We start from the raw sequence: 23559 nt of genomic DNA, 5'->3' as shown, positions 1-23559 counted from the left end.
CCAATCAAAGCACAGTGGGAGGAGTAAGGTTACAACAAATAAGGATTCAACGTTCCCTTTAAGAGCACCTGTGCGTCTGCTATAGTGAACGGTGGGCATTTTGAAACCCAAAAAAAGAAGAAAGGGGACCAAAGTGCAAAAGATGTCCAGCAGCCCAAGTGAGGAGGATGAGCAAGCCCGTCAAGCAAGGCTACACATTTTTAGTAGCCTGGAGGTGGACAGTGAATACTTATGAAATAAAAAGTAATATGTAAGGCTGTAATCTTTCCTCTGTAAATTCAGCATCACATCCATTACGGAGAGCTATGTTAAAACACAACAAGCCAGGATGATATTGCTAACATTCTGAGGAATGTACTGTAGTGTTCCCTCAGACTGATATCCAAACATCGGAATCACATTTTGAGGATTCCAAATGCTCGCTCAATTATAGTACGAGCACATTTAAAGGTATGGTTATACCTCTGTTTGGCAGGGGTCATGGGGTTGAGCAGCGGTGTCAGTAGCCACCTCTTCAGTGGATACCTGTTGTCCCCTATCAACCAGCCTCTCAGACTGGTCATCCCGCTGAAAAGCAGCTGCCATCTGCAAATTAACGAGGATAAATGAGTCATGAGTGGAGCCAGGGTGGTTTGCATACACATCTGTGATGTAGTTGTTGGCATCACACACTTCTTCCACGTTGACAGAATAGGTCCCTTTACGATTTATGCAGAGGTGCCTATTCTGTGTTGGTGCGCGTAGCTGCACATGTGTGCAATCGATGGCTCCCAGGACACCAGGAAACCCATATCTCCCAAGAAAACCCTGCTTGTATTTTTTGCAGCTCGTGAGACAGGGAAATGGATGAATTCTCCTGCCCGCTTTATTAACTCTGCAGGTACATCTCGCACTGCAGTTAGAAAATGTAACTGTTGCCCAAGTCTTTACTTCTTCTCCAGGAGGTACTGTCTGTTGATATTCCACTTCAAAAGACTTTTAGGGGGCTGTCGAGTGGTGCATCCAGTAAAAGCGCTCGTCCTATAATCTGGACGTCGTCGGTTCGAGTCCAGGCTATTCCTTTGCTGACCGAGGATGGGAGCTCCCAGGGGGCGGCGCACAATTGGCCAAGTGCCACCTGGGGGGAGCAGAGGGTTAGGTCGGTCAGGGTGTTCTCGGCTCACCACGCACCAGCGACCCCTGTAGTCTGGCCAGGCACCTGCGGGCTTGCCTGTAAGCTGCCCAGAGCTGCGTTGTCCACGACGCTGTAGCTCTGGGTGGCTGCATGGTGAGTCTGCAGTGTAAAAAAAAAAGCAGTCAGCTGACGGCACACGCTTTGGAGGACAGCGTGTGCTCGTCTTCGCCGCTCCCGAGTCAGCGCGGGGGTGGTATCGGTGAGCTGAGCTAAACAAAAATAATTGCACACTATTAAATTGGGGAGAAAACTACAAAAAAAAGTAATTGGCTACTACTAAATTTAAAAAAAGTAAATACTTTTAATTTGCAAACCAACGATTACTTTTCTGCCAACGATCCCAAACATTCTTCAGTAACTAAACTGTGTTCTCTTCCTCCATTAAAAAAACTCAATTTCCACTGGTGTACTATCCCTTCAAATATAATGGCAACTCCTCTGTTACTTAATTACTTCTTTGAACAAAAATTCAGATGCTAATAAACTTATAAAAGAAAAAAAAAACATCTAACGCGTTTAACTCTGCTGCTGCTTTGTTCTTTTGTGAAAACTCTCTCCCTGTTTTTTTATTTTTTTTTTAATTAATCCAGTGTGCACTTTATATTTCTTCTTTCTCTTTTTTTCTCTCTCTCGCTTTTCTTTGCCTCATTTGCTGGTAGTTCCACTGGTATTTATAGTAGACCATGTAATTTGCGGACAGTTTAGACCTGGTTTTCACATGCGCTAACACTGTTGATGGTTTGCTAAATCACTACATTTGTATGTAAATGAGGACACTCCCCAAGTTCAGCCCATGTCGAACGCTGACGCTAACCTGCCGAGTGGGCACAAAAACATGTGTTGCTAAATCACATAGGTGGGAAAAGTCTGTTTGCCCACATGTGCGCCTGATTCTGGTGCGTTAATTGTCTGCAAAAGTGTTTTGTGATTGCCTTAGGTTTTGCGAACATTGCTAAATAGAGCCCTGAGTGTTTGTCTGGCCCGTGCTGCTCAACCTCTCCGTGTCCAAACAGCAAGTCAAGTCCTCTTAGTTAGCGCAGACTGCCGGGTCGTTACATTATTCTTATTACACAATGTACTTCAAAATGGCCTTTATCTTGTCTACCTGCATTGGTAATGGGTGTATTCGGCAGTATTTTGAAGCACAAATTGACTACTGTGCCATCTTTTGTTAAGTAACAAATTCAAGTTTGACTGAATTTTGTAACCGGAATGTTAATATTTTTGACATCACTAATTATTTATTTATTTATTTATTTATTTATTTATTTATTTTGATTAAGTGAACAATTTAAGTTGTGCTGCATTTTTGAGCAGTGTATGTTTAAAATGAGAATTTAATGAATGTTGTTGTAGTTGACATTGCGTAAGCTAAATTTATTTTCTACTGTACAGTATAGGTTGAAGTTATAAACAGTACGTGGCTATGTGGCAAAGTGGCTGAGTGGAAACAGGTGCAGGAGTGATGCAGTGTGGTAATGAAACACACAGAGCCTTATAATCCAGTTTGGAAAGTGCTTTTTATTTTGTATCCAGGTCTGGTGACCAGTAACAATAATCCCTGGCAATACACAGCGATGTGTGCTGCACGGGGTAAACAATAACGGGCTTGCAGACCCAAACAATAAATAATAAACAACACGTATCCGTCCCACAATAATACATACACAGTCACCAGTCCTGGGTGCGCACAGTAGTGCTCGTGGTGGGTGATACAGTTTATATTTGTGACAGTAGTGCAGTGCTGTTCCAGCTTAGTGCTGGTCTTCGGCAACAGCTCCGGAATCGTGTTAGCCATCTAGTCATTTACAAACAAGACAAATGACACAAAGACAAACAAACAAAACACTCACGATACTGAAACAGTGGTTACGGGGTCTCTCACAGTCCTTCTCGGTTTATCAACTCTACAGAAGTGTTTTTACTAGTACAAATGCAAAATTTTATTTTTGTGTGACACTGTTGTAAAACAAATGTGTACATTGCTGTGAAATACACAATATAATACTATGTTTTTCTTTGTATGCACTGCTGCGCTCCAGCTGCTTTTACCTGGCTCCGGAGCCACAAAAAAATAGTGCAAATAAGGATGGTATCATTATTTTATAAAGTTTTTTTAATTGATGTTGCTTGGCTATATTCCAAATATTCCAAGATTAAATGTGTTTTTGAGTAAAATAAGAATATAGAAATCTGGTTTTAAAGCTTCACTGTTTTATTTTCTTGTGCAATTTTTTAGTACCTATCTGACATATTTGACATTCAACATATTTACAACATAAAAACATCTGTTTAACCGTTCAAACATAACAAAGTAGAAAACAGTATAATAAATAAAGAAAGAGAAACAAAAAACAGTGAAATATTTTTCCTGTTAAAAGTTAGGGGTAAGAAATATTAAATACTAGAGAAAGGAACATATTTATATGAGATTATTACTTGGAAATACTAACAAAGCATATTAAACACAAATATTTTTTTCCATATAGTTTGACCTATTTTTATACACTCATGTTCAATTATGGTGCCTTCTAGCAGTTACTCCCTTTGTCTGACACTGAGTGACTTTTTCCAGTTTCCACTTTCTCAGTCCTTACTCGAGGATAGGTTATGGTTTATCAGAATTATTTTTTTTATCATTTGCAGAATTCAGTCTTGTCCTCCGATCCGTGATTAGGTTCCCTGCTTTGGAGAACAGTCTTTCACTTTCCACTGATGTTGCAGGCACACAAAAGAGGCTCCCTCTTCTTTGCTGCATACACCTTCTGCTCATTGTACAAAGCAGATCCTTTCATGTTATCATCGTCTTCAGGGCTGCTGTCAGAAAGCTCATAGATGCTTTCAGATGTACGTGCTCTCTTGGGTGGACTGGATCACTTTCAGCAGGTCCACATAGAAGAGACAAGCCTTTGGTCACAGCTTTTTTTTGCTCATTGTCGAAGAGACAGGTGTTTCACAGCTGTAATCTTTAATTGTTCTGCTTGTTGGACCACTTTTTCAATCATTGAAATTTTCTGTGTTCAGATCCAGTTTCAATCAGATACACCTTAACATAGCATGCCAAGCACTCTGAGACTTCTTAAAAAGGGTAGCTATGGACCGACATCTTCCAATCACTGAAGATGTGACAGCACATAGCACTTGATTTAAGTTAAAGGAGTTCAGCACATTTTGCACAGAGAAGGCAATGTTCTCCTCAGTATGGGACTCATCAGCAGGAATGCAGCCAATGCATTTTACAGTTAAATTCCACTCTGGTACAGGTCCACAGATCAAAAGTAATGGTAGCATGTGATGTAGACATTAGTAGACATTAGTTCTTGTTTTAAAGTACCCACCATGCCTGAGTATGCATTGCTCAACTGTTTTTCTTGAGGCTGGTTTGTATCCTGGACAAAGCAGGTTCAGGACCTTTCTGAAAAGATTAAAGTTCCAATCAAACACTTTCTACAAAATCTCTTATGCAAAATGAAAGTTAGAAAATTCTCCTTTAAAAACAATGCTTTATAATTAACAGTAATACATTAAATATGAAGGTGATGCTTAGAATTGTTTTATGCAATATAACTATGCTTAACAATGCTGTAATTACTATTGAAAAGCTTTGTAAAAAAGTTAAATGTGATGATAAAATATTCAATAACAGTCAGTTCTGTAAACAAAACAAAAAGATAAACTTAATGCCATCTAAAGATGAAAATAGCAAATGAAAAATTTCTGTAACAACTAGTTAATACTAGGGATGAAAGTTTTTTTTCCAGTAATCATTTAAAAATACTTATAATCCAAAAGTACTGATTAGTTACAGAAGTAACTAATATATTGTTTTGCAGAACATTAAGCCAGTATCCAAACTGGTGTGATTTACATTTTCAACAAAGTTCTTCTGTTCTGAGTTCTAATGTAAAATTAAACTACTTAAACAATTCAGCAAATACAGTAAAGTGTGAGCATATTCATTTTAAACCAAGTAATATGTAACTTGTTTCCTCTTTATACTGACAAACACAATGTTGTATTTTTCAGTTGGTTTACTTTTACGAATGTACAATGTTTAGAATCTGATTTCATACCTTTTAAAGACTTAAAATGTAAAAAAATGCAACATTTTTTTCATCTCAGTTTTAGTTATTAAATAAATAAGCTTTGGAGACTTGTTCACAATTAATACACTAATGTAATAGTACTGTAGATTGAGTATTTCAATATTAATTAATATTATAATAAAGTTTTTTCTTGCTCTTGAAGTATTTTTTTTTTTAAACTGGCAACATCTTTGTAACATTCCTCAGTTTCCTCGCCCTATGCCTCAGCCATGCTGATATGGAGAATACTGAAGTGGTTCTGATGCAAAATGTTAAACTGGAGCATCTGGGGGTAGGGGCTAATAGGATTGTCCACTCAAAAGTTTGAAAAACAGGTTTCTCATCTTAAGTAAACAAGTAGTGAAGATGTGTGTGGAGTCAGGTGATTTTGGGGTTGGTCAGAAAGAGGCCTTATCTTTATTTATGTGGCAATTCAGGTGCAGGGGGCTCTAATGGGTCCAGCATGTGACCTTAACTCCCTGGCAACCAACCTTTGGCCAATCAAACGTCAGGACATCATTTCTGAAAACAGATTGCTGTAAAATGAGGTGAATTTAGGCAGAGCCAGGGTTTGGTTAAAATGACATCATTTGAAAATACTTAGAGTGTAGAGTGAAAATAGATTTGCCTTCTTTTGCAAGTGTTTTACAAGAGATGTGCACTGAGATGATAGAATCAGTTCTGGAACTAAGAAAGGGAGGGTGTCATAGGATTAAAATAAATACAAATAATGTGTTATTTACTAAGCTGGTGTGAGAACTACTTTTATTTCATCACCCCCAACACATAACAATACCTATGAAGTTACATATTCTGTTAATTCAAGTAAACTGGACTTAATATATCAGAGTGTTTAATGTAACATAGGAGAGCTGCTCTATGACCTCAGCTCTGGCTCCAGGCTCCGGAGCACTCTGGAGAGCCTGAATCCAGCTCTGCTCTGGCTCCAGAGCACAGCTAAATAAACTGGCCAGCTTACCTCCGGCTCCGGGTCTTGAATCTGGCTCCGGAGCTGGAGCACCGCCAACCCTAGTGTTTTGCAACCCAAGTATATTGCTTGAAACTGGGAAAGAAAGTTTCAAGCCAAAGAAAACACAAGGACATTGTTTAAAATTGTATTTTATTGGGGGCACTGTTGAGCACCAGTATGTGAAGCTCCACAGACCACATCCTTATATTCATTATTTAAAAAAAAACAGCTGACGCAATTCTCATCTTACCCCTTTTTATTTAGTTTTCTGTTTATTTGAGCCTGGCAACTCGTTGATATGCCAGGCTCACATAACAAAAGGCCCGCGTGCCCTTGCCTTCTCTTACTGTCAACTCCCCGTCTACAAATGGGTCGAGCAGCGGTTCGGCTGAACTGGACGGTGCGAGCGGCGCTCTTATGGCTGCCATAAAATCTCTGGAAGCAGGCCTCCACTCAAAACTTGATGTACTGACCTCAACTCTTCGAGAGGAGATCGTCACCATCTGAGAAGAGCTGCGTTCATCTGTTTCCACTACCACCGATGTTCAAAGCAAACGCCTGGGAGACCTAGAGAAAGCTGCAATGGACTGGTCAGCATCGGTACTCTCGCTGGAGACAAAAGTAAGCGATCTATCTAAGGAGGTGACCAACCTCCATGCCAAATGCACTGATTTAGAGGGAAGATCACAGCGAAATAACATATGCCTTGTAGGGATTGCAGAAGGCTTGGAATGACCTTGTCCCAGCGAATTCGTTGCCAAAGCTTTGGTGGAAATCCTTGGCCTAGAAGACATGCCGCTACTGGACAGAGCACACTGATCACTACAACCTAAACCCTGAGCTTGCCCAAGTTATGCCAGTACTCAAAAAAAAACCTCCCTTGACCCAGCTGACTTATCGAGTTCAAATCAGCATGAAGTTTTAACATCTACTCTCGTGTAATGGAAATCATGAAGATCTGGATACGTCCAGTGACTGCTGTGAATAGTGCAGCTGGCAACAAGGGAAAGACCTTGTGACAGCCTGGAGAGACAGCTGACAGGAGGAAAGACCCCATTGGGGCTGGCAAGGGTTAGCTACCCTTGTCGGCAGTATCCAGCTCTGTGTTTACAGGATGCTGGAGACACCCGACCAAGGCTTCTAAGAAATTAAAGAGAAAAATACCCCTAGAGTCTGCGAGAGCGGGGGCGGAAGATGACTTAACGTTGGACAACACAGTTAACGATTTAGGAACAGAAACGGATATGAGTATGGAGAGTACTTCACAAAAGACTATTTCAAGATCTGCAGTTAACAAAGACATGGAACTCCAGGTTTGTGTCTACGGCTGGAGCAAGGCGACAACGGTCAGGGGTTTGAAGATTCATCAAGGGAGAATGAAATGCTTCAGGGAGAAGGGACAAGGGTCTTGCATTGATCAGTACTTCTTACGAAGTCAGTCAAGTCAGTCGAATGAAATCCAGCGACAGGAAGCAAACCACAGTTGCAGGATATCAGCACCCCTGTCATAGACGTGAGGAGGACTTGCATGGATACAGTTAGTGATGAACCTAATGATCCTTGTGAACCCGGTTAGACAAACCAGCATAAGAGAGAAAAGAACCTCAACTGGCACAAGCCTGGAGTTAAATGGCCAAGACCCACCTGTTCTCTCTTGATTTCCATGCTCTTTAAGCCTGATATCTGCTATTAGCTGCTGTGTTGCAGCTACTATTTCATGTATTATGCTACTATCATGTATTATGCACTTTCCACTTTTTTAAAGTATTATGGATTTTCTTGTTGTTACTGCATCTTGTAAGGCACTTTGTGATGGTGGTCCACTATGAAAGGTGCTATATAAAATAAAGATTGATTGATTGATAGTATAAGGAGTTTGGGTGCAGCACTCTGTGCTAAGCCATATGTTTACATTTGGAGGATGGGAAAGCTACAGAGAAACCAGCAAAGGCTGACCATATAGGGGTACAGGCTGTGGGGAATGTCAGTCCCTGAAGGTAACCACACCCAAACAGAAGCAGCACAACAAGCTGCCACACAGTCTGTATAAAGAAGAGATTAGTTCAGGGTGTTACTGTGAAACATACAACATTCTACTTTGGCAGCAGGAATGGCCTAAACTTGGTTAATATTACTTTCATTTTATATTAGGCTATCAACTTATAAACAAATCATCATTTTTGCAATTTTATATATTGGTCCTAAAATGATGCTTAAATATAAATTACAAAAATGGATCAGTGATTTCCTTTAACCGGATTGGTCAATACCTTGAGTCAGGACCTTGAATGTTATCTTTCAAACTGTGTTTAATCACTGTTCCAAATCAATATGACTGAAAATAGACAAATATAGTATTTGTGTATTTTACCTTTTTTCTGCTTGTTGAAAGAACATCTCAGTTCTTGTACACACCCTCTGAATGTCAATGTAGACTATTCTGCTTGCTCGCTGTCCTATGTATCTATCTATTTCAATTTAGTACAGCAAATAAAGTTAAAAAAAATCATGTTTGCAATACAGCAATATGTTTTGAATGACGAGTTGAAGAAATCAAACTGGATGCAGTCTGATTACTTTCAGCAATGTTATTTCAGCATATCACAACAACACAGGCACGGTGCTCTCTTCCCTAAAGTCAGGAAGAAGGTTTTGACTTTATGAACACACACTGTGAACAAGTAACTGAACAAACAGCATGATCAGGATAACACATACTGTAGACAACTAGATATTTTTAATTACTAAAACTTTTTGTTATTTATTTCGCTTATAAATGTTAGGTCCTAACAGTAACTTAAATACTGAAACTTACACAAATACACGAACATACACTGAAATACAAATTAAAAATAATAGGTTAGCTGTACTTTTATTCTTTACATGTTTTACAAACAGTTCACAGACCATGTTCGCATTTCTGTACGAGGTACCTGAACTTAAGAACAGCTCCATGTAAGTAGAAGCTTTTTTTATTATTTGGCAATTGGAAATACCCATGAAGCGTCCACTGCTGGGATGAAGCCTGAGCGATGGCTACCAGACCTCAGATGGAATTCTGAGGAAAACTTTTGTATTTATTAGCAACAAAAACTACTGCTGCATAAAATCACACAAAAAAAACAAACTGTAAATGTTATTCTTTTTAACTTCAATTTTCTAATAGCAATAGAATCCTCATAAGAGGGCTTTATCGTCTGGTAAGACCCTTTTCGTTATGTTAGATGCCCTCGCCTTCGGCTCGGGACATTTAACGACATGAGGCAGGACTTGCAGACGATAAAGCCCTCTTCCTCGGGTTCAATTGCTTAATTGTTGGTATAAAGGACTGAACCTTACACTGAGTGACGATGGTCTAGTTCTGTTTGGTATACTGATATATTGTAAAAAAAACCAAAATAATTGTAATAATGATTCAATTTTGATATATGTGTTTGTTTTTATTTAAAATTGATACGTAACACATATGGTAATTCAACATTCATCAAATTGTATTCTGCCATGACATATCAGATTATAGTTATAAAGTTATGATAACTTTGTTTTACTGGTTTATACATTTACGCTTGATCCTAATTTGTAAGTTTTGATTGCAGGACCTTCTAGACCAAAATCTAAATCCTTTTGTTCTAAAGCTGCCCCAGTTGTTGCAAATTCCCTGAAAGTTGGTATCAGACAGAATTAGGCAGCAGCATGATGCTGAAATCCTGCTGGCCTTCCATTTGCTATAACTCTCATTTATTGACTGATTGCAGGCAGTTTGTTAATCCACATTGGCCTTTAAAGATTGAACTTAATGTGATGAGAGGCATCTGTACATGGGAGGACCTTTAGGAGACCTATTCCCTTTCAGGGTTTTTGCTGGTTCACTCCTTCAACTACATCATGAGGATTAATAGTCTTCATTTATCAATCTTTAACAGCTATATCTTTTAATTCAGCTATGAAACAGTGGTATGTTGAACTAGACAAATTGGGAGCCACTTCTTATTGGGAAAATGTCAGAGAAAATGTCCCTATTGCCTGCAAGAACTCCATCGACCAGCTAATTTGCTTCAAACTTAATCTACAGAGCAGATGCAGCAGAGTAATAACATCTACAGTTATCCCTCATGTACTGTACAAACTGCCAGCAGAGGCTATTATGCACCAGTCTGCATGTGTTTTTGGAATATCCAGAAAATTGATCATCTGATTTTTTAAAATTTAATTTTGTATTATGAATTGTTTTAACAAATACGTAAAACATCCCAAATCTCATGAAGGGCTCAGGTCTAGTTAGTAAAAATCATACAACTAAAATTATAGAAGGATTACATGAAGCTATAAAAAAATGATCTTCTGACCAATGTTGTTTCTGTTTTATCCATCCTTGAAGATTCTCTTTGTGAGCATGTTTTCAGTATATAGCTGCCCCTTTAATCTACTTAACTGCTATTGACTGGCCTGACCACTACAAAGAATATTATTTTGTCTACGTGGACTTTTTTTTGCCTGGAATTTCGTATGATCTTTAATATTGTCTTGCCAGAAACTTTCACAGCAAGTAAAAAGGCCCGACTTGATTGCCACCTCCATCAAGATGAGCAATATTATACACCATCAAATTATGTCTTGCTAATAGGCTCCGTTGCAGTATATTATGTCACCATTATCCACGTGATTTTGTTGTTGTTTATGCAAAGAGGAAATATAATAAACTAGCTTAAATAAGTATATATAATAATAGTTTGTTGAAGTAAACAATTGAGAGAAAGAGAGAAAAGAACCTCAACGGGCACAAGCCTGGAGTTAAATGGCCAAGAGCTTGTGAGAAAACTGCATGGGACACAGTAAACACAGATTTCTGCTTTGCGTTGGAAAGGTTAAGAGGAACAGTTGAAAAAAAGTTGGATAAATTTGGGAACATCATCTACGCATATGGAAGCGAGAGGTTTGGAGTTGAAAAAAGGAAGGAATAAGTACAAACTATTCCTGGAAAGTCTAGACGGCAGCAGGAGATTGAATTCTTAGTTAGAGAAAGGAGACAGTTGAGGAAGCAATGGAGAAGAGCAGAACAAAGTCAGAAGGAGGGACTCAATCTCTTACAAAGGGTCATAAAAGATAAGCTTGCAACATTGCGCAGAGCTGAGCGACTACGGAAATGGTTGGGAGTTTCACGCTGCCTCAGCAGAGTGGGACTTTATGGTAAAGGAATAATGCAGCTACCTGTCTCCGCTCTAACCGAGGAGTTTAAGTGCGCCAAGGTCCGACTGGAAATTACATTAGTAGAGTCACGCGACAAATGTGTAAGGGAGGTAGCACCTGTGTTGAAAACTGGAAGAAAGTGGGCGGCAAAGAAAGCTGTGGAGGATGCAAAGGCTGCCCTTCGAATTGGTGATATCATGGGGCAAGTTCAGCATGGAAGAGGGGGTCTTGGTCTCAGTTCAGCTCCTCCTACATGGCACAAGGCAGCCCCAGCTCAATGGAGGAAGCTGGTAGTCAACGAGGTGGAAAAGCAGGAGGAGAGGATGAGGTGTATGAAGGCCATTTCCCAGGCCAAGCAGGGAGAATGGATGAGATGGGAGAGTGTGGAACAATGCAAGATTGGCTGGCAAGACCTATGGTCAATGGAACAGAGCAGAATCAGTTTCCTCATCAGGTCAACATATGATGTTCTCCCATCACCACAGAACCTAAACCTCTGGGTAGGAGAGGATCTCTCATGTCCTTTGTGTTCATCACCTGCAACATTAAGGCACATTTTGACAGGATGTAAGGTGGCTCTTAGCCAAGGACGGTTTACTTGGTGCCATGACCAGGTGCTGCAATGTTTGGCCTTAGCATTGGAAGACAAGCGTAACATGACCAATAAGTTGCCACCAGTTCCATCAAAACATTACACAAAAGACAACATTCCTCCGCCCAGGAGAGCAACCACCAAGAAAAGGTGTTAAAACCAATCCTCACCCAGGACAACTGGAAGCTGCTAGAGACTGGAAAATGCTGGTAGATGTTGGTCAACGGCTTATTTTTCCACCTGAGATTGCCACCACTAACCTTCGACCAGATATTGTCTTGTGGTCTGGATCAGCACGCCTTGTTCACCTGGTAGAGTTAAAAGTGCCATGGGAGGATGCTGTAGATGAGGCGTATGAGAGGAAGAAACTGCGGTATGCTCAACTAGCCACTGAAGCGGAACAGCGAGGATGAAGAGTCGGGTTTACCCAGTGGAAGTGGGTTGTCGAGGATTTGTGGCACACTCTACAACCCGGTTTCTCAGAGATGTCGGATTCAGTGGCCAAGAGTTGCGTCGCACAGTGAAGAACTTATCTGGCTGGGGATCTCAAGCACATTAGAAAGAAAGAAACGCTGATGTACGGGTAAGTAAGCTGGGCTGAGTTGAGTGGGGGACGGAGGGGGGTGATGCTGGGATGCCAGCATCACCGTCGAGCCCTCTTGAGGTGTCGTGGGCTAGTCGACGAAACACAGAGGATGGAAGGTGCCCACTTGAAGACCCCAGAGATGTACCCTACTTAGCTCAATCCAGACCGTTGTCATGCTGATACGCTGGGGAGACCGCACTATGGTTGATCCCTGGAGCCAGCATCGCAGCCGTTGTGTGTGCTGATGCGCCAGGGAGGCAATAAGCTGATCCTTGGAGCCAGCATTACACTTCCGCCATCAACACCAGACAGAAGGATATCTACATCATCATATGGAAGGAAGCGCAAATGGATGGAGACACATATGAATCACATTAGTTTACTGTGAAGCTACGTCTTAGTTGGTGCTTATCTACACTTGTGTAATGGAAATCATGCTGTATCATAGCACTAAACATTCCAAATCGCTAAAATAAATAACCTTATACATTACACTTAAAAAAACAATTACTTTATCTGGTCTTAATAAAGTTTATATTGTGGGTTTTATGTATGCATGTGTTTGTTGTTTAATTAAATATTTAAATCACAAATGTGTTTTTTTTTTGTCAATGGTCTATAAGGGGTTCAATTCACAAAACAATTATCATTCCTTAAAAACCTATTACAGAACGTACATCCACATTTACTGAAGGCAATAACAATCATGAACAGATAGCTATAGCACATTTACAGTAGGTACCAGTACTGCAAGCTGTCCTAGAGGAATTCCAGTTCAGTTTCCAGTAGCAAAATGACCTGCAACCTGCAGATAGTCATTATATATTATATATATATATATATATATATATATATATATATATATATATATATATATATATATTGCTTTAGTTGAAATGTTAGTATATGCAGCTGTACAAAAGAAAAATAAATGTAAACCACATTTTTCTTTTTCTTTAAAACAGTTTGGACTATTAATGATTTAGTAGGAGATTTTTTTGGGGGAACATGAAAAGGAATCTGGTCATAAAATATACCTACTGAGTTTAACTACTGAAATATGATACAATTCATGCTGGAGATGCTGAAATTGAGCACCGTTGTTTTGTTGGCTGTTGTCGATCTACTCATACCAATAGTTGAGGACAATGCGAGCTTCATAAAATCTGTTCACCACTCAAGTGACAGCCATAGGACTGTTTATGGCTTTTATTTATTTCATATGTAATTCTTTAACAAAAACACAATTTGTTTGACCTTTTGCGATGTATGACCTATATTTCCCTTGTTAAATCAACTTGGTTGGCTAAGCAGGTTTTACTGTAGTTTAAATACAATACATCTGATAATCCATTGTCTGTTCACTAGCATGAATTAGTATTTAGAAATACTGGCACGGTAACATTGATGTCTGTGGCACACGCTGTTTGAGGGATGGATAGTACCTTCAATGGATGGAGAGAGGCATGATTGTATCTTTGTTAACATGTTAGAAAAATGCATATAAAAGCAAGGCAGGACAATCTACAGTGACATGCTGTTTCTCCAAACTAATTTTGGCGGGGGAGGTAATGCACATGGCTCAGAAAGGTTTGCAGACTGTTGGATTTCAAGAGAACGATACAATAAGTCACTGGGTTGGGATTTCAAAACAGGATCCTCAGTCTTCTAGTTCCTGCCTTGCTCAAGATATTGTGGCTATATTCAAGTTATTGAAAAGTTTAAAATATCAGATCAGTTGTATAAGTGTGGAGTAGTGGTTAGGGCTCTGGACTTGACCGGAGGATCATGGGTTCAATCCCAGGTGGGGGACACTGCTGCTGTACCCCTGAGCAAGGCACTTAACCTTATGTATTTATTTCTTAGCAGACGCCCTTATCCAGGGCGACTTACAATTGTTACAAGATATCACATTATTTTTACATACAATTACATTATTTTTTACACATTATTTTTACATACAATTACCCATTTGTAGTTGGGTTTTTACTGGAGCAATCTAGGTAAAGTACCTTGCTCAAGGGTACAGCAGCAGTGTCCCCCACCTGGGACTGAACCCACGACCCTCTGGTCAAGAGGGACTACTACTCCACTGCTGTATAAATGGGTAATTGTATGTAAAAATAATGTGATATCTTGTAACAATTGTAAGTTGCCCTGGGTAAGGGTGTCTGCTAATAAATAAATAATAATAAAGATAAATAATGTACAAAACACTAACTTGTACTGTGACACTAAATATATCTATGACAGCCTGATAGTGCTTAGTATTAGCATTCTCAGGTTTTTAATTTTGCAGCAGTAGCTAAATATGTTAACACTAGAACCGCCACGTGAGTCATTCTGACACATACATTTTTAAACTGCTTCATTATGCTTCATACTATCGGATACAACTCAAAAGTTTTATTCATGAACATCACATCTAACATTTGCATAGCAGAAATATTGTATTTAAATGGAAAATTAAACATAAGTGGCTTTATTTTCAAAATAACCGCATTATACAGCACGACTACAAACAGTGAAAAAATATAATAGAATATACATTTCAAAAGAAACGGGTATGTACATATATCCGTTTACAGGTGTAAATGGATATATGTAAATACAAAACTCTAATACTACATAAAAAGAAAATTGTACAATGCTTCTGGTATGAAGGCTGCATTGTACTCATTGTACGGGCTCTGTGCCTGCATCCAGGACCTGTGTGTAAACACAGACGCAGTTCCATTGAACACTATTGTGTAAACACATGTGTGTAAACTGGTACATAAAAACCTGTAAAACCAAAATATTTTTTTTCTAAAATATAAAAAAGAATATATACCGAGCATCAAAAAAAATATGATATATAAATGATGGACATTGACAAAATGTTTTTTGTTTCTTTTTAATCACTCGATCATTCATCCTTAACCATGACTTATTTAGATTTCCAGAAAGCTTTTGACAAAGTCCCACATAAAAGATTAATTCTCAAACTGAACACAGTAGGGATTCATGAAAAAAGGACCAGGGGTCACAAATGGAGATTAGATAAAGGGGCATTCAGAACAGAAAATAGGAGGCACTTTTTTACACAGAGAATTGTGAGGGTCTGGAACCAACTCCCCTGTAATGTTGTTGAAGCCGACACCCTGGAATCCTTCAAGAAGCTGCTTGATGAAATTCTGGGATCAACTAGCTACTAACAACCAAATGAGCAAGATGGGCTGAATGGCCTCCTCTCGTTTGTAAACCTTCTTATGTTCTTATGACATGCTTGAGTGAATATGACTAAAGCATATGCATTTAATCACCCAATTAATGAGACAGTTGATTGGACACTGGATATAGAGCCATTTCAGCTGTTGAATTGCAAGCTTGAATAAAAGAAAATAACAGAAAAAAAACAATATGCCATGTCTGTCAAGAGAGCAGCGCTTGGAGGCTGGACTAGGGCAGCGTACTGTGTGACACACTCTGTCATTGACAGGCCACGAACTTGGAGACCAAGAGTCACAACACCTGCCCAAGACTGACAGATCATTTTGCAGCATCTTCGTGATGTCAATTGTTAATCAGCACAATAAAAAGCAACTGCATCTGCTCTAAAACAGAGTTTGTCATTTTTCGATCACATCTAGTGAATTTTATCACGTGTCTTGTTTGCAGCATTTACAAAAAAATAGAATATCTTACATTATATTAAAAAAAAAAAAAATCATGTATTGTAATGCATGGGTCACATTGACCCACTTGGCGGTTCTAGGTAAAACTGTTTATAACTTCATCAATTTTGCGATTCTGGCTGTCAAACGCTGTTTTGATATATAATTCATATATTTAGGAAAAGTAAAAAATGGACACACATACGGTTTACAACGGAAGGGTAATTAACATTTTAAATCCAAAATGGGTAAAATTGACCCACATGGCGGATCTAGTGTTAAATGTCTAGTAGGTTGGTTTGGGTGTATTGTAATGCTTGAGAGAGTAATCTTAACCCAATCAGTTAATAGGATTTAAAAGTATTTTCATTTTGTAAATCCACAGGTAATGAGGGAATTAATAAATCAAAATGGATCCAGAAAGCTAGGATTACATATATACAGTGCCTATAGAAAGTCTACACCCCCTTTCCAAATTTTCACCTTTTGTTGCCTTATTGCCTGGAATTAAAATGCATTAAAATAGTTTGTTTTTCTTCATTTACCTACACATCCTACCCCACAACTTCCAACTGAAAAAAATATTCTAGAAAAACTGAAATAGTTGGATAAGTGTCCACCCCCCCTTCTAAAATCAATCCTAAATTAGCTCAGGTGTAACCAATCGCCTTCAAAATCACACACCAAGTTAAGTGGCCTCCACCTGTGTTAAATTGTAGTGATTCACATGATTGCAGGATAAATTCAGCAGTTCCTGTAGGTTCCCTCTGCTGGGTAGTGCATTTCAAAACAAAGACTCAACCATGAGCACCAAGGTGCTTTCAAAAGAACTCCGGGACAAAGTTGTTGAAAAGCACAGATCAGGGGATGGGTATAAAAAAATATCAAAGGCCTTGAATATCCCTTGGAGCATGGTCAAGACGATTATTAAGAAGTGGGAGGTGTATGGCACCATCAAGACCATGCCTAGATCAGGCCGTCCCTCCAAATTGGATGACCGAGCAAGAAGGAGACTGATCAGAGAGGCTACCAAGAGGGCAATGGCAACTTTGCAAGAGCTACAGCCCACCTTGAATCCCGTTTTGAAGTATGCTAAAAAAACTCAGGAGATTCTGTAGCCATGTGGCAAAAAGTTTTGTGGTCTGACGAAACTAAAATGGAACTTTTTGCAAAGTGTTATGTTTGGCGCAAACCCAACACAGCGCATCACCCAAAGAACACCATCCCTACTGTGAAGCATGATGGTGGCAGCATCATGTTATGGGGATGTTTCTCATCGGCAGAGTCTGGGGCATAAGGGAAAATGAATGGAGCAAAGTACAGAGAAGTCTTTGAGGAAGACGTGCTGCCCTCTGCAAGAAAGCTGAAACTGGGACAGAGGTTCACCTTTCAGCATGACAATGACCCAAAGCACACAGTCAAAACTACACTGGAGTGGCTAAGGAACAAAAAGGTAAATGTCCTTGAGTGGCCCAGTCAGAGCCACCACCTAAATCCAATCGAAAAATTTGTGGCATGACTTGAAGATTGCTGTCCATCAACACTCCCAAAGGAACTTGACAGAGCTTGAACAGTTTTGTAAAGAAGAATGGTCAAATATTGCGAAATCTAGGTATGCAAAGTTGGTAGAGACCTATCCCAACAGACTCACAGCTGTAATTGCTGCCAAAGGTGCTTCCACCAAGTATTAACTCAGGGGGGTGGAGACTTATCCAATTATGATCTTTCAGTTTTGTATTTTTAATATATAATTTTTTTCTCAATAAAAACAGTGTGGAGTATGGTGTGTAAACTGACACAACAACATGTGAAAAAAGTTCAAGTGGGTGTAGACTTTCTATAGGCACTCTATAAATATAAATTCCCATCTGCGATCCAGAGTGGTCCTTGTCTTTATACCAAAATTCTAAATGAAATCCCCCATGAAAATACTATTACCTCAGTCTCAAAATATCAAAACAGCAAATCAGTTCTGCATTACTTAAAGTAGGATGTGATGCACTAAGGGCAGGGTAATTTGTCTGGGAGCCAGCAGCAGGAGCTGTTTGTGTGAAAAGCTAGAATTAGGCAATATCGTACAATAAAACTTGCAAAAGCATCATTTTATACCAAAGTTTAAGTACTGTACCATTTACAATATATGTGTATATATATTCCGTTACGTATCCGACTGCGGTGGGACCAGAGTAAGGGCGGATATGTAGAAAGTCGGCTAAATTAATCATGTTTTAAATATCATTATACACAGCTGTAACAATTACTATATTCACACAATTATTGTTTTGAGATTCAGCTTTTATTAGTGCTGTATACACTTACTGTACATTAGTGTCAGGTAATTTACACAATTTTTTAATATCAGTCACAGTGCTCTTTCTAATTCCAAAATATTTTGCTATTTTATCTTGGTAACTCCCTTTTCCAGCAGTGAAAGTATTTCCTACTTTTTTCAATTGTAAGCACAACTTGTTTTCACTTTCCTGTAGCCATTTTGCATTAGTGCTGTACATGTGGGTGACTTTGCTGAAGAGCTTGATCATGGCAGATAAATGGTGAGAGCGGATATGTGAATGGCGGATACACAACGGATTACTGTACTAAAGCTGTGAAGACTTAGAAGTTTCTGAAGTTTTGACATCTCATTTGAGGACACAGATTCTTTAAAATCATGAATATATTCAACATAACTGATGAGCTTAAATTTGTAGTAACACTTCTTGGGTTAATCATAACATAAAAAAATATATCTAATAGCACGACAACATTCTCACAAGTCCCTTTTTGGTTTGCAGTTGATCTATTTGCTACATAGAGTAACAAACTTGTTGATAGCCTTCTGTCATTATCCTTAAGTGACTGAGAACGCCTGGGCATGGAATCAGATTGTCTGTACCTAGGCAGTCTGTTGCAATAGAGTTTCCAGTGTAGATATCTTATTAATGGGACTTGTATCCAGGCTCTGTGCAGACCAGGCAGTTGGTGTTGTCCTTGTTATGTCAGGTGTGGCTGCATAAACAGTATGTACAATATACTATTTAGATATCCACTGTGCAGGCGTTACACTCATCTATAAGTCACTCTCTCAATAAGGGACAAATAGAAGCAAAAAGTGATGTCAAAGGGACTATGTTTTGTAGTGATCTTGGGACTGGGTAGCCCTATAGAACAATGTGGTAAATTTCAGGGGGTGGTTATGCATATTGGTCCCCATAATATAGGCACTAGTTCAATTTATATGCAGACAAATCTGGGGGGGTTCGTTGGATCGAGAATCAGGGGAGGGGTCCTTGCTTTTAGTAGGTTGCTTTGGGTGTCACTCTTGAGTGGAGCTCACGGTGGGTTGGTTTAGAACCATGTACCATTGGTGGCTTGACAGAAGAAAGTTAATTGGATCTTCTGCCTGTGAAAGCCACGCACCTGCCAACACTTGTTTAACTGAATAAGGCAGAAACAGACAAATGATCTGACTAGCACAAGAATAAAAATACTTACAAGCCATCCTGGGAAAACTCTGGGAAACAGTGTTCAAGGAATATGTATGAGTTAATCAGAGAAGAACACATTTTGATTCCAATAAATCATAACTGTGAACAATGTCCAATATATACACTTTTTAAAGGAAAAACTTGAAACTTAGTCTGTTTTATTAGGTGTACATTAATAAATACTTCAGATTCATGTAATTTAATGGCTCAGTGAATTTCCCAGCCCTGCTTTTATAAAAGCGGAAAGTGTTTCCCGAGCCTGCAGGCAATAACTAGAATAAATTATTCTTCAGATATATGTAAAAATGTCAGAGGGGATTGTTTCTGTGACTTTCATACATAATGGTAGTGACCAATGTTAATTCTGGCTGCCTTTTTTATTTTCACAGCTTTATAGGATGTAGCCTTTCAAACCTGGGTTAACCAATAAAGAAATAATAAAACCAGTCAAATTTTAGTATAAAATCAGTGTATTACCCCGATGAAACATAACTGAATTTGTAGCCACGAATCAGAGAGTTCCATTAGCAGTAACTGTCTCATGGAAGAGGATCTCCGTTTGGTAAGGGAACTGTTGGAAGTGACTGTATTGTATGTATGTACCAAAGCATAAACTGCAGCTACACATTTCACTGAGCTATTTGCTGTATTCCTAGCTACCCTTAGTTCAGTGGTTTTAATACTACACATTTAACTAAAATCTACCACTAGAAAGTATCTCTGGCAATATTTGTAAAATAAAATAACTCTGTATTATTTTTCAGATATCTTGTTCAGAAATCTATAGAAGGCTGTTCTTGTTGTTTTTGCATTAAAAAATGCATTCATTCTCTGTTGCTTGTCCAGTGAATGATCAAAGGAAGCAGCTTGGGCAATATGTGAGCATTGGCCAGGACAGAGTTCTTCAACTGCGGCCTATGAACAATGAACAATGAACAGTGGGGGAGAGATTAGTGGAATGGGATAAAAAGCTTGTCAGCAAATGTCTCAGACACATTTACGACATGATTCCTGTAACTGGTATAAGTACTGAGCCTAGCTGAACTCATTTGGACAGCCAGCACTCCACTGATGATACTGCTGGCTTGGTGCCAATGAATTTGCTGACAAATAAACATTATGTAAGCACCCATTTTGCAAAACAGCAGACGCGTTGTGCTTCACAGATCTTAGGGTTTAAAAAAGGGACAAGGTCGACAAAGACAGTGGTATAATCACTAATTCGACCTGTTTACTGTTATTCTAGAAATTTAACTAATGCATATTAGCAGTGCCATTTGAAGTCATTACTGATCAAAAACGTGGCAGGGTTGAAACCATGTTCTCAGGGCACTACTGGTACCATCCCAATAATAATAAGATTATGGCCACACACACATACTTCAACTAGGTGGTAAATGGTCTGACCTGACATTATTTATTTCCAAAATTTATGGAATTGTGTCCCTTGGATTATTTAAGAATATGTATGTGCACTACTAATAATAATAATAATAATAATAATAATAGTGCAATGGTCGCACTGTCACAAATGTCTTGAAGAAGCTCAACCCTATGCTGAAAGAAAAACATTTGTATCTTTCTATAAGTTATTGGTAAATGCTGTCAGTTTGATCTACATATCTATCCACATACTGATATATGATAGGTGTTAATCAGGCCCTCCCCAGAGTTTCTTTATGTGCAATAACTAAACTCCTTCACAAAGAATAATGAGAATTCATTGGTACCAATTCCAATAGTTGAATTCTTTGGGAAGCAACAGATCTAAATAAAGCAGCCTATTAACTATATATACAAAAATCCACTTATTAACATCACTAAATACAATATAAAGAGGTCCACATCTGAGCAGTTTTTGATGAGCAAGATTTAGATTCCTTGCTGCTTATATCATTAAAATAGCTTATATCATTGAACTAAGGTAAGGATTAATAAGACTCACTCTGTCATGATTTCTTCATGGACTTGCACTTCCTTCCACCTGGGAAACGTTATTATGTTGAATTTTCACATTTGCTTTGTTGACATATGAGTGCCGGTATAAGCATTATCTAGAATTTAAGTATGTTCCTGAGGCAAAGTTTGTAGTGCGCATGTCTGAAAGTTTCACGGTCCAACGCAGCCTTTATTTAATGGTGTTTTCACCTTTCCATGACCAAATAATAAGGGACTGGTGGTACACAACAATGTGTAACACACAGCCAAATATCACAGGGTTCAGTCCCAAAATAATAATAGTAATCCAAAACTGGATGATAACAGGACAATACAACACTAACAAACAAACACACCCACACACAGTCACAAGTACAGTGAGTGCTTTTGCAGGGTGCTACGCAGTGGTTGTGAGGTAGTGCAGTTCGTGTTTGATGCTGGCCTCTGAGCTACGGCTCCCGGGTGTAAGGTTTTAGCAGTCTAGCAATGACACAACACAAAACGTTAACACATACACTAATAAAACACTTTAACACTCACGGTTTCTCTTTCAGTTCGTCGGTCCTTCATTAGCCGTAACAAAGGAATAGTTTGCTTCGCCACAGCCTTTTATACCGTCAGTCACGCCCCCTTGGTAGAAGGTGCAATTGCCTTTTCTCGAATCCGCGATTGCCACCGCGCCCACAATGACTTGCAATATTGTGTCTCCGCCCCTATTCTGGATGGCCGACTTCCAACCTTCCCTGGAATGAATTGACAGCCCATTCAGTCCAAGTCACACTCATCCCTTTACAGATGGGGAGGGAGATTTATGATTTGGATTCATTCTCTCTCTGCCACAGTTCCTCTGTAGGAAGGATTATACATCTCAGGTTGGAGCTACGTTCACCAGACTAGGCCTGTTAATGGTAGGTTCCAATGCCGGGATATGACGGACAACACATCGTCGGAATGTGGAATTAGCGGTAACAATTTATTTACTTACCAAGAAGGCAGTGTGGTCCAGTGGTTAAAGTCCAGGGCTTGTAATCAGAAGGTCACCGGTTCAAATCCCACCTCTGCCACTGACTCATTCACTGTGTGACCCTGAGCAAGTCTCTTAACCTCCTTGTGATGTAATGCACAGTTCACAGCCTACCTCTGTAAAGTGCTTTGTGATGTGTGTTGTGATATGTGTATATAAAAAGGTGCTATATAAAAAATAAAGATAGTAGCCCAGTAACTGACTTATGGAACAGCCGTTTAAGGGGACTGTGTACACACTCAATGTTATTTGTTTGCATGTGTTTTAATATTGGTCTGTAAATTGTTTAGATTGAGCTATAGTGACTTAGTACAGTGTGCTTGTATTACATAAGCCCCTGTGGAAGGGTGGGGGTATTCACTGACACGGGAGACAGAAGATTTTATTTGCAAACACCGCACAGGTGTCCAGTTTTATTTCTTTTCTTTTTTTATTTATTTTAGCCCGCAGAGGGCGCTGTTGTCTGTGGTCTGTATGCTGTCGACAGTAAAACAGGACCACGGGGTTACCAATACAGGTACCGTTTTGTGCACATACAAGTGCTCAAAAATAATAATGAAAACAGAAGGCGAAAGAAAAAGGGAAAATAAAACACAGTAATAAAACTACAAACAAAAGTGTTGCTTACGCAGTGCCCCCACTGCCGCTAAGCCGGTCAGAACGGGTCTCCGTCCTACACTCAGTTGTTCCTATACACTGCGGGTGGCCAGGGTTCCCCGTATACCTACACACGTCCCCTCGGGTACGTAATTATTTCTTTTACTTTGTAAATTAGTTTTTAAGGAAGACCGTCTCCCTCAGCCGGGCTCGCCTGATCCTTGTTTCACTCTGGCCTCTTCTGCCAGCATCACTCTATATTCCC

At 39.3% G+C, this 23559-nt stretch overlaps 1 long non-coding RNA gene across 1 annotated transcript; it reads right to left on the bottom strand.

Annotated features, from left to right (window-relative positions):
• Nucleotides 1–2879: 2879 nt before the first annotated feature.
• On the bottom strand, nt 2880–22803 carry LOC131696867 (uncharacterized). Its single transcript, XR_009306753.1, has 3 exons — nt 22659–22803; nt 22214–22416; nt 2880–4589 (listed from the first exon to the last, which is right to left on the bottom strand). It is a non-coding gene; the product is annotated as an uncharacterized LOC131696867 (long non-coding RNA).
• Between the last annotated feature and the right edge of the window lie 756 nt (nt 22804–23559).

The sequence above is a fragment of the Acipenser ruthenus genome, chromosome 1, assembly GCF_902713425.1.
Source record: "Acipenser ruthenus chromosome 1, fAciRut3.2 maternal haplotype, whole genome shotgun sequence".
In the NCBI taxonomy this organism is placed as follows: domain Eukaryota; kingdom Metazoa; phylum Chordata; class Actinopteri; order Acipenseriformes; family Acipenseridae; genus Acipenser; species Acipenser ruthenus.
Note: the sequence above shows the minus strand (reverse complement) of the source record. Positions and strands in the feature narration are given on the sequence as shown.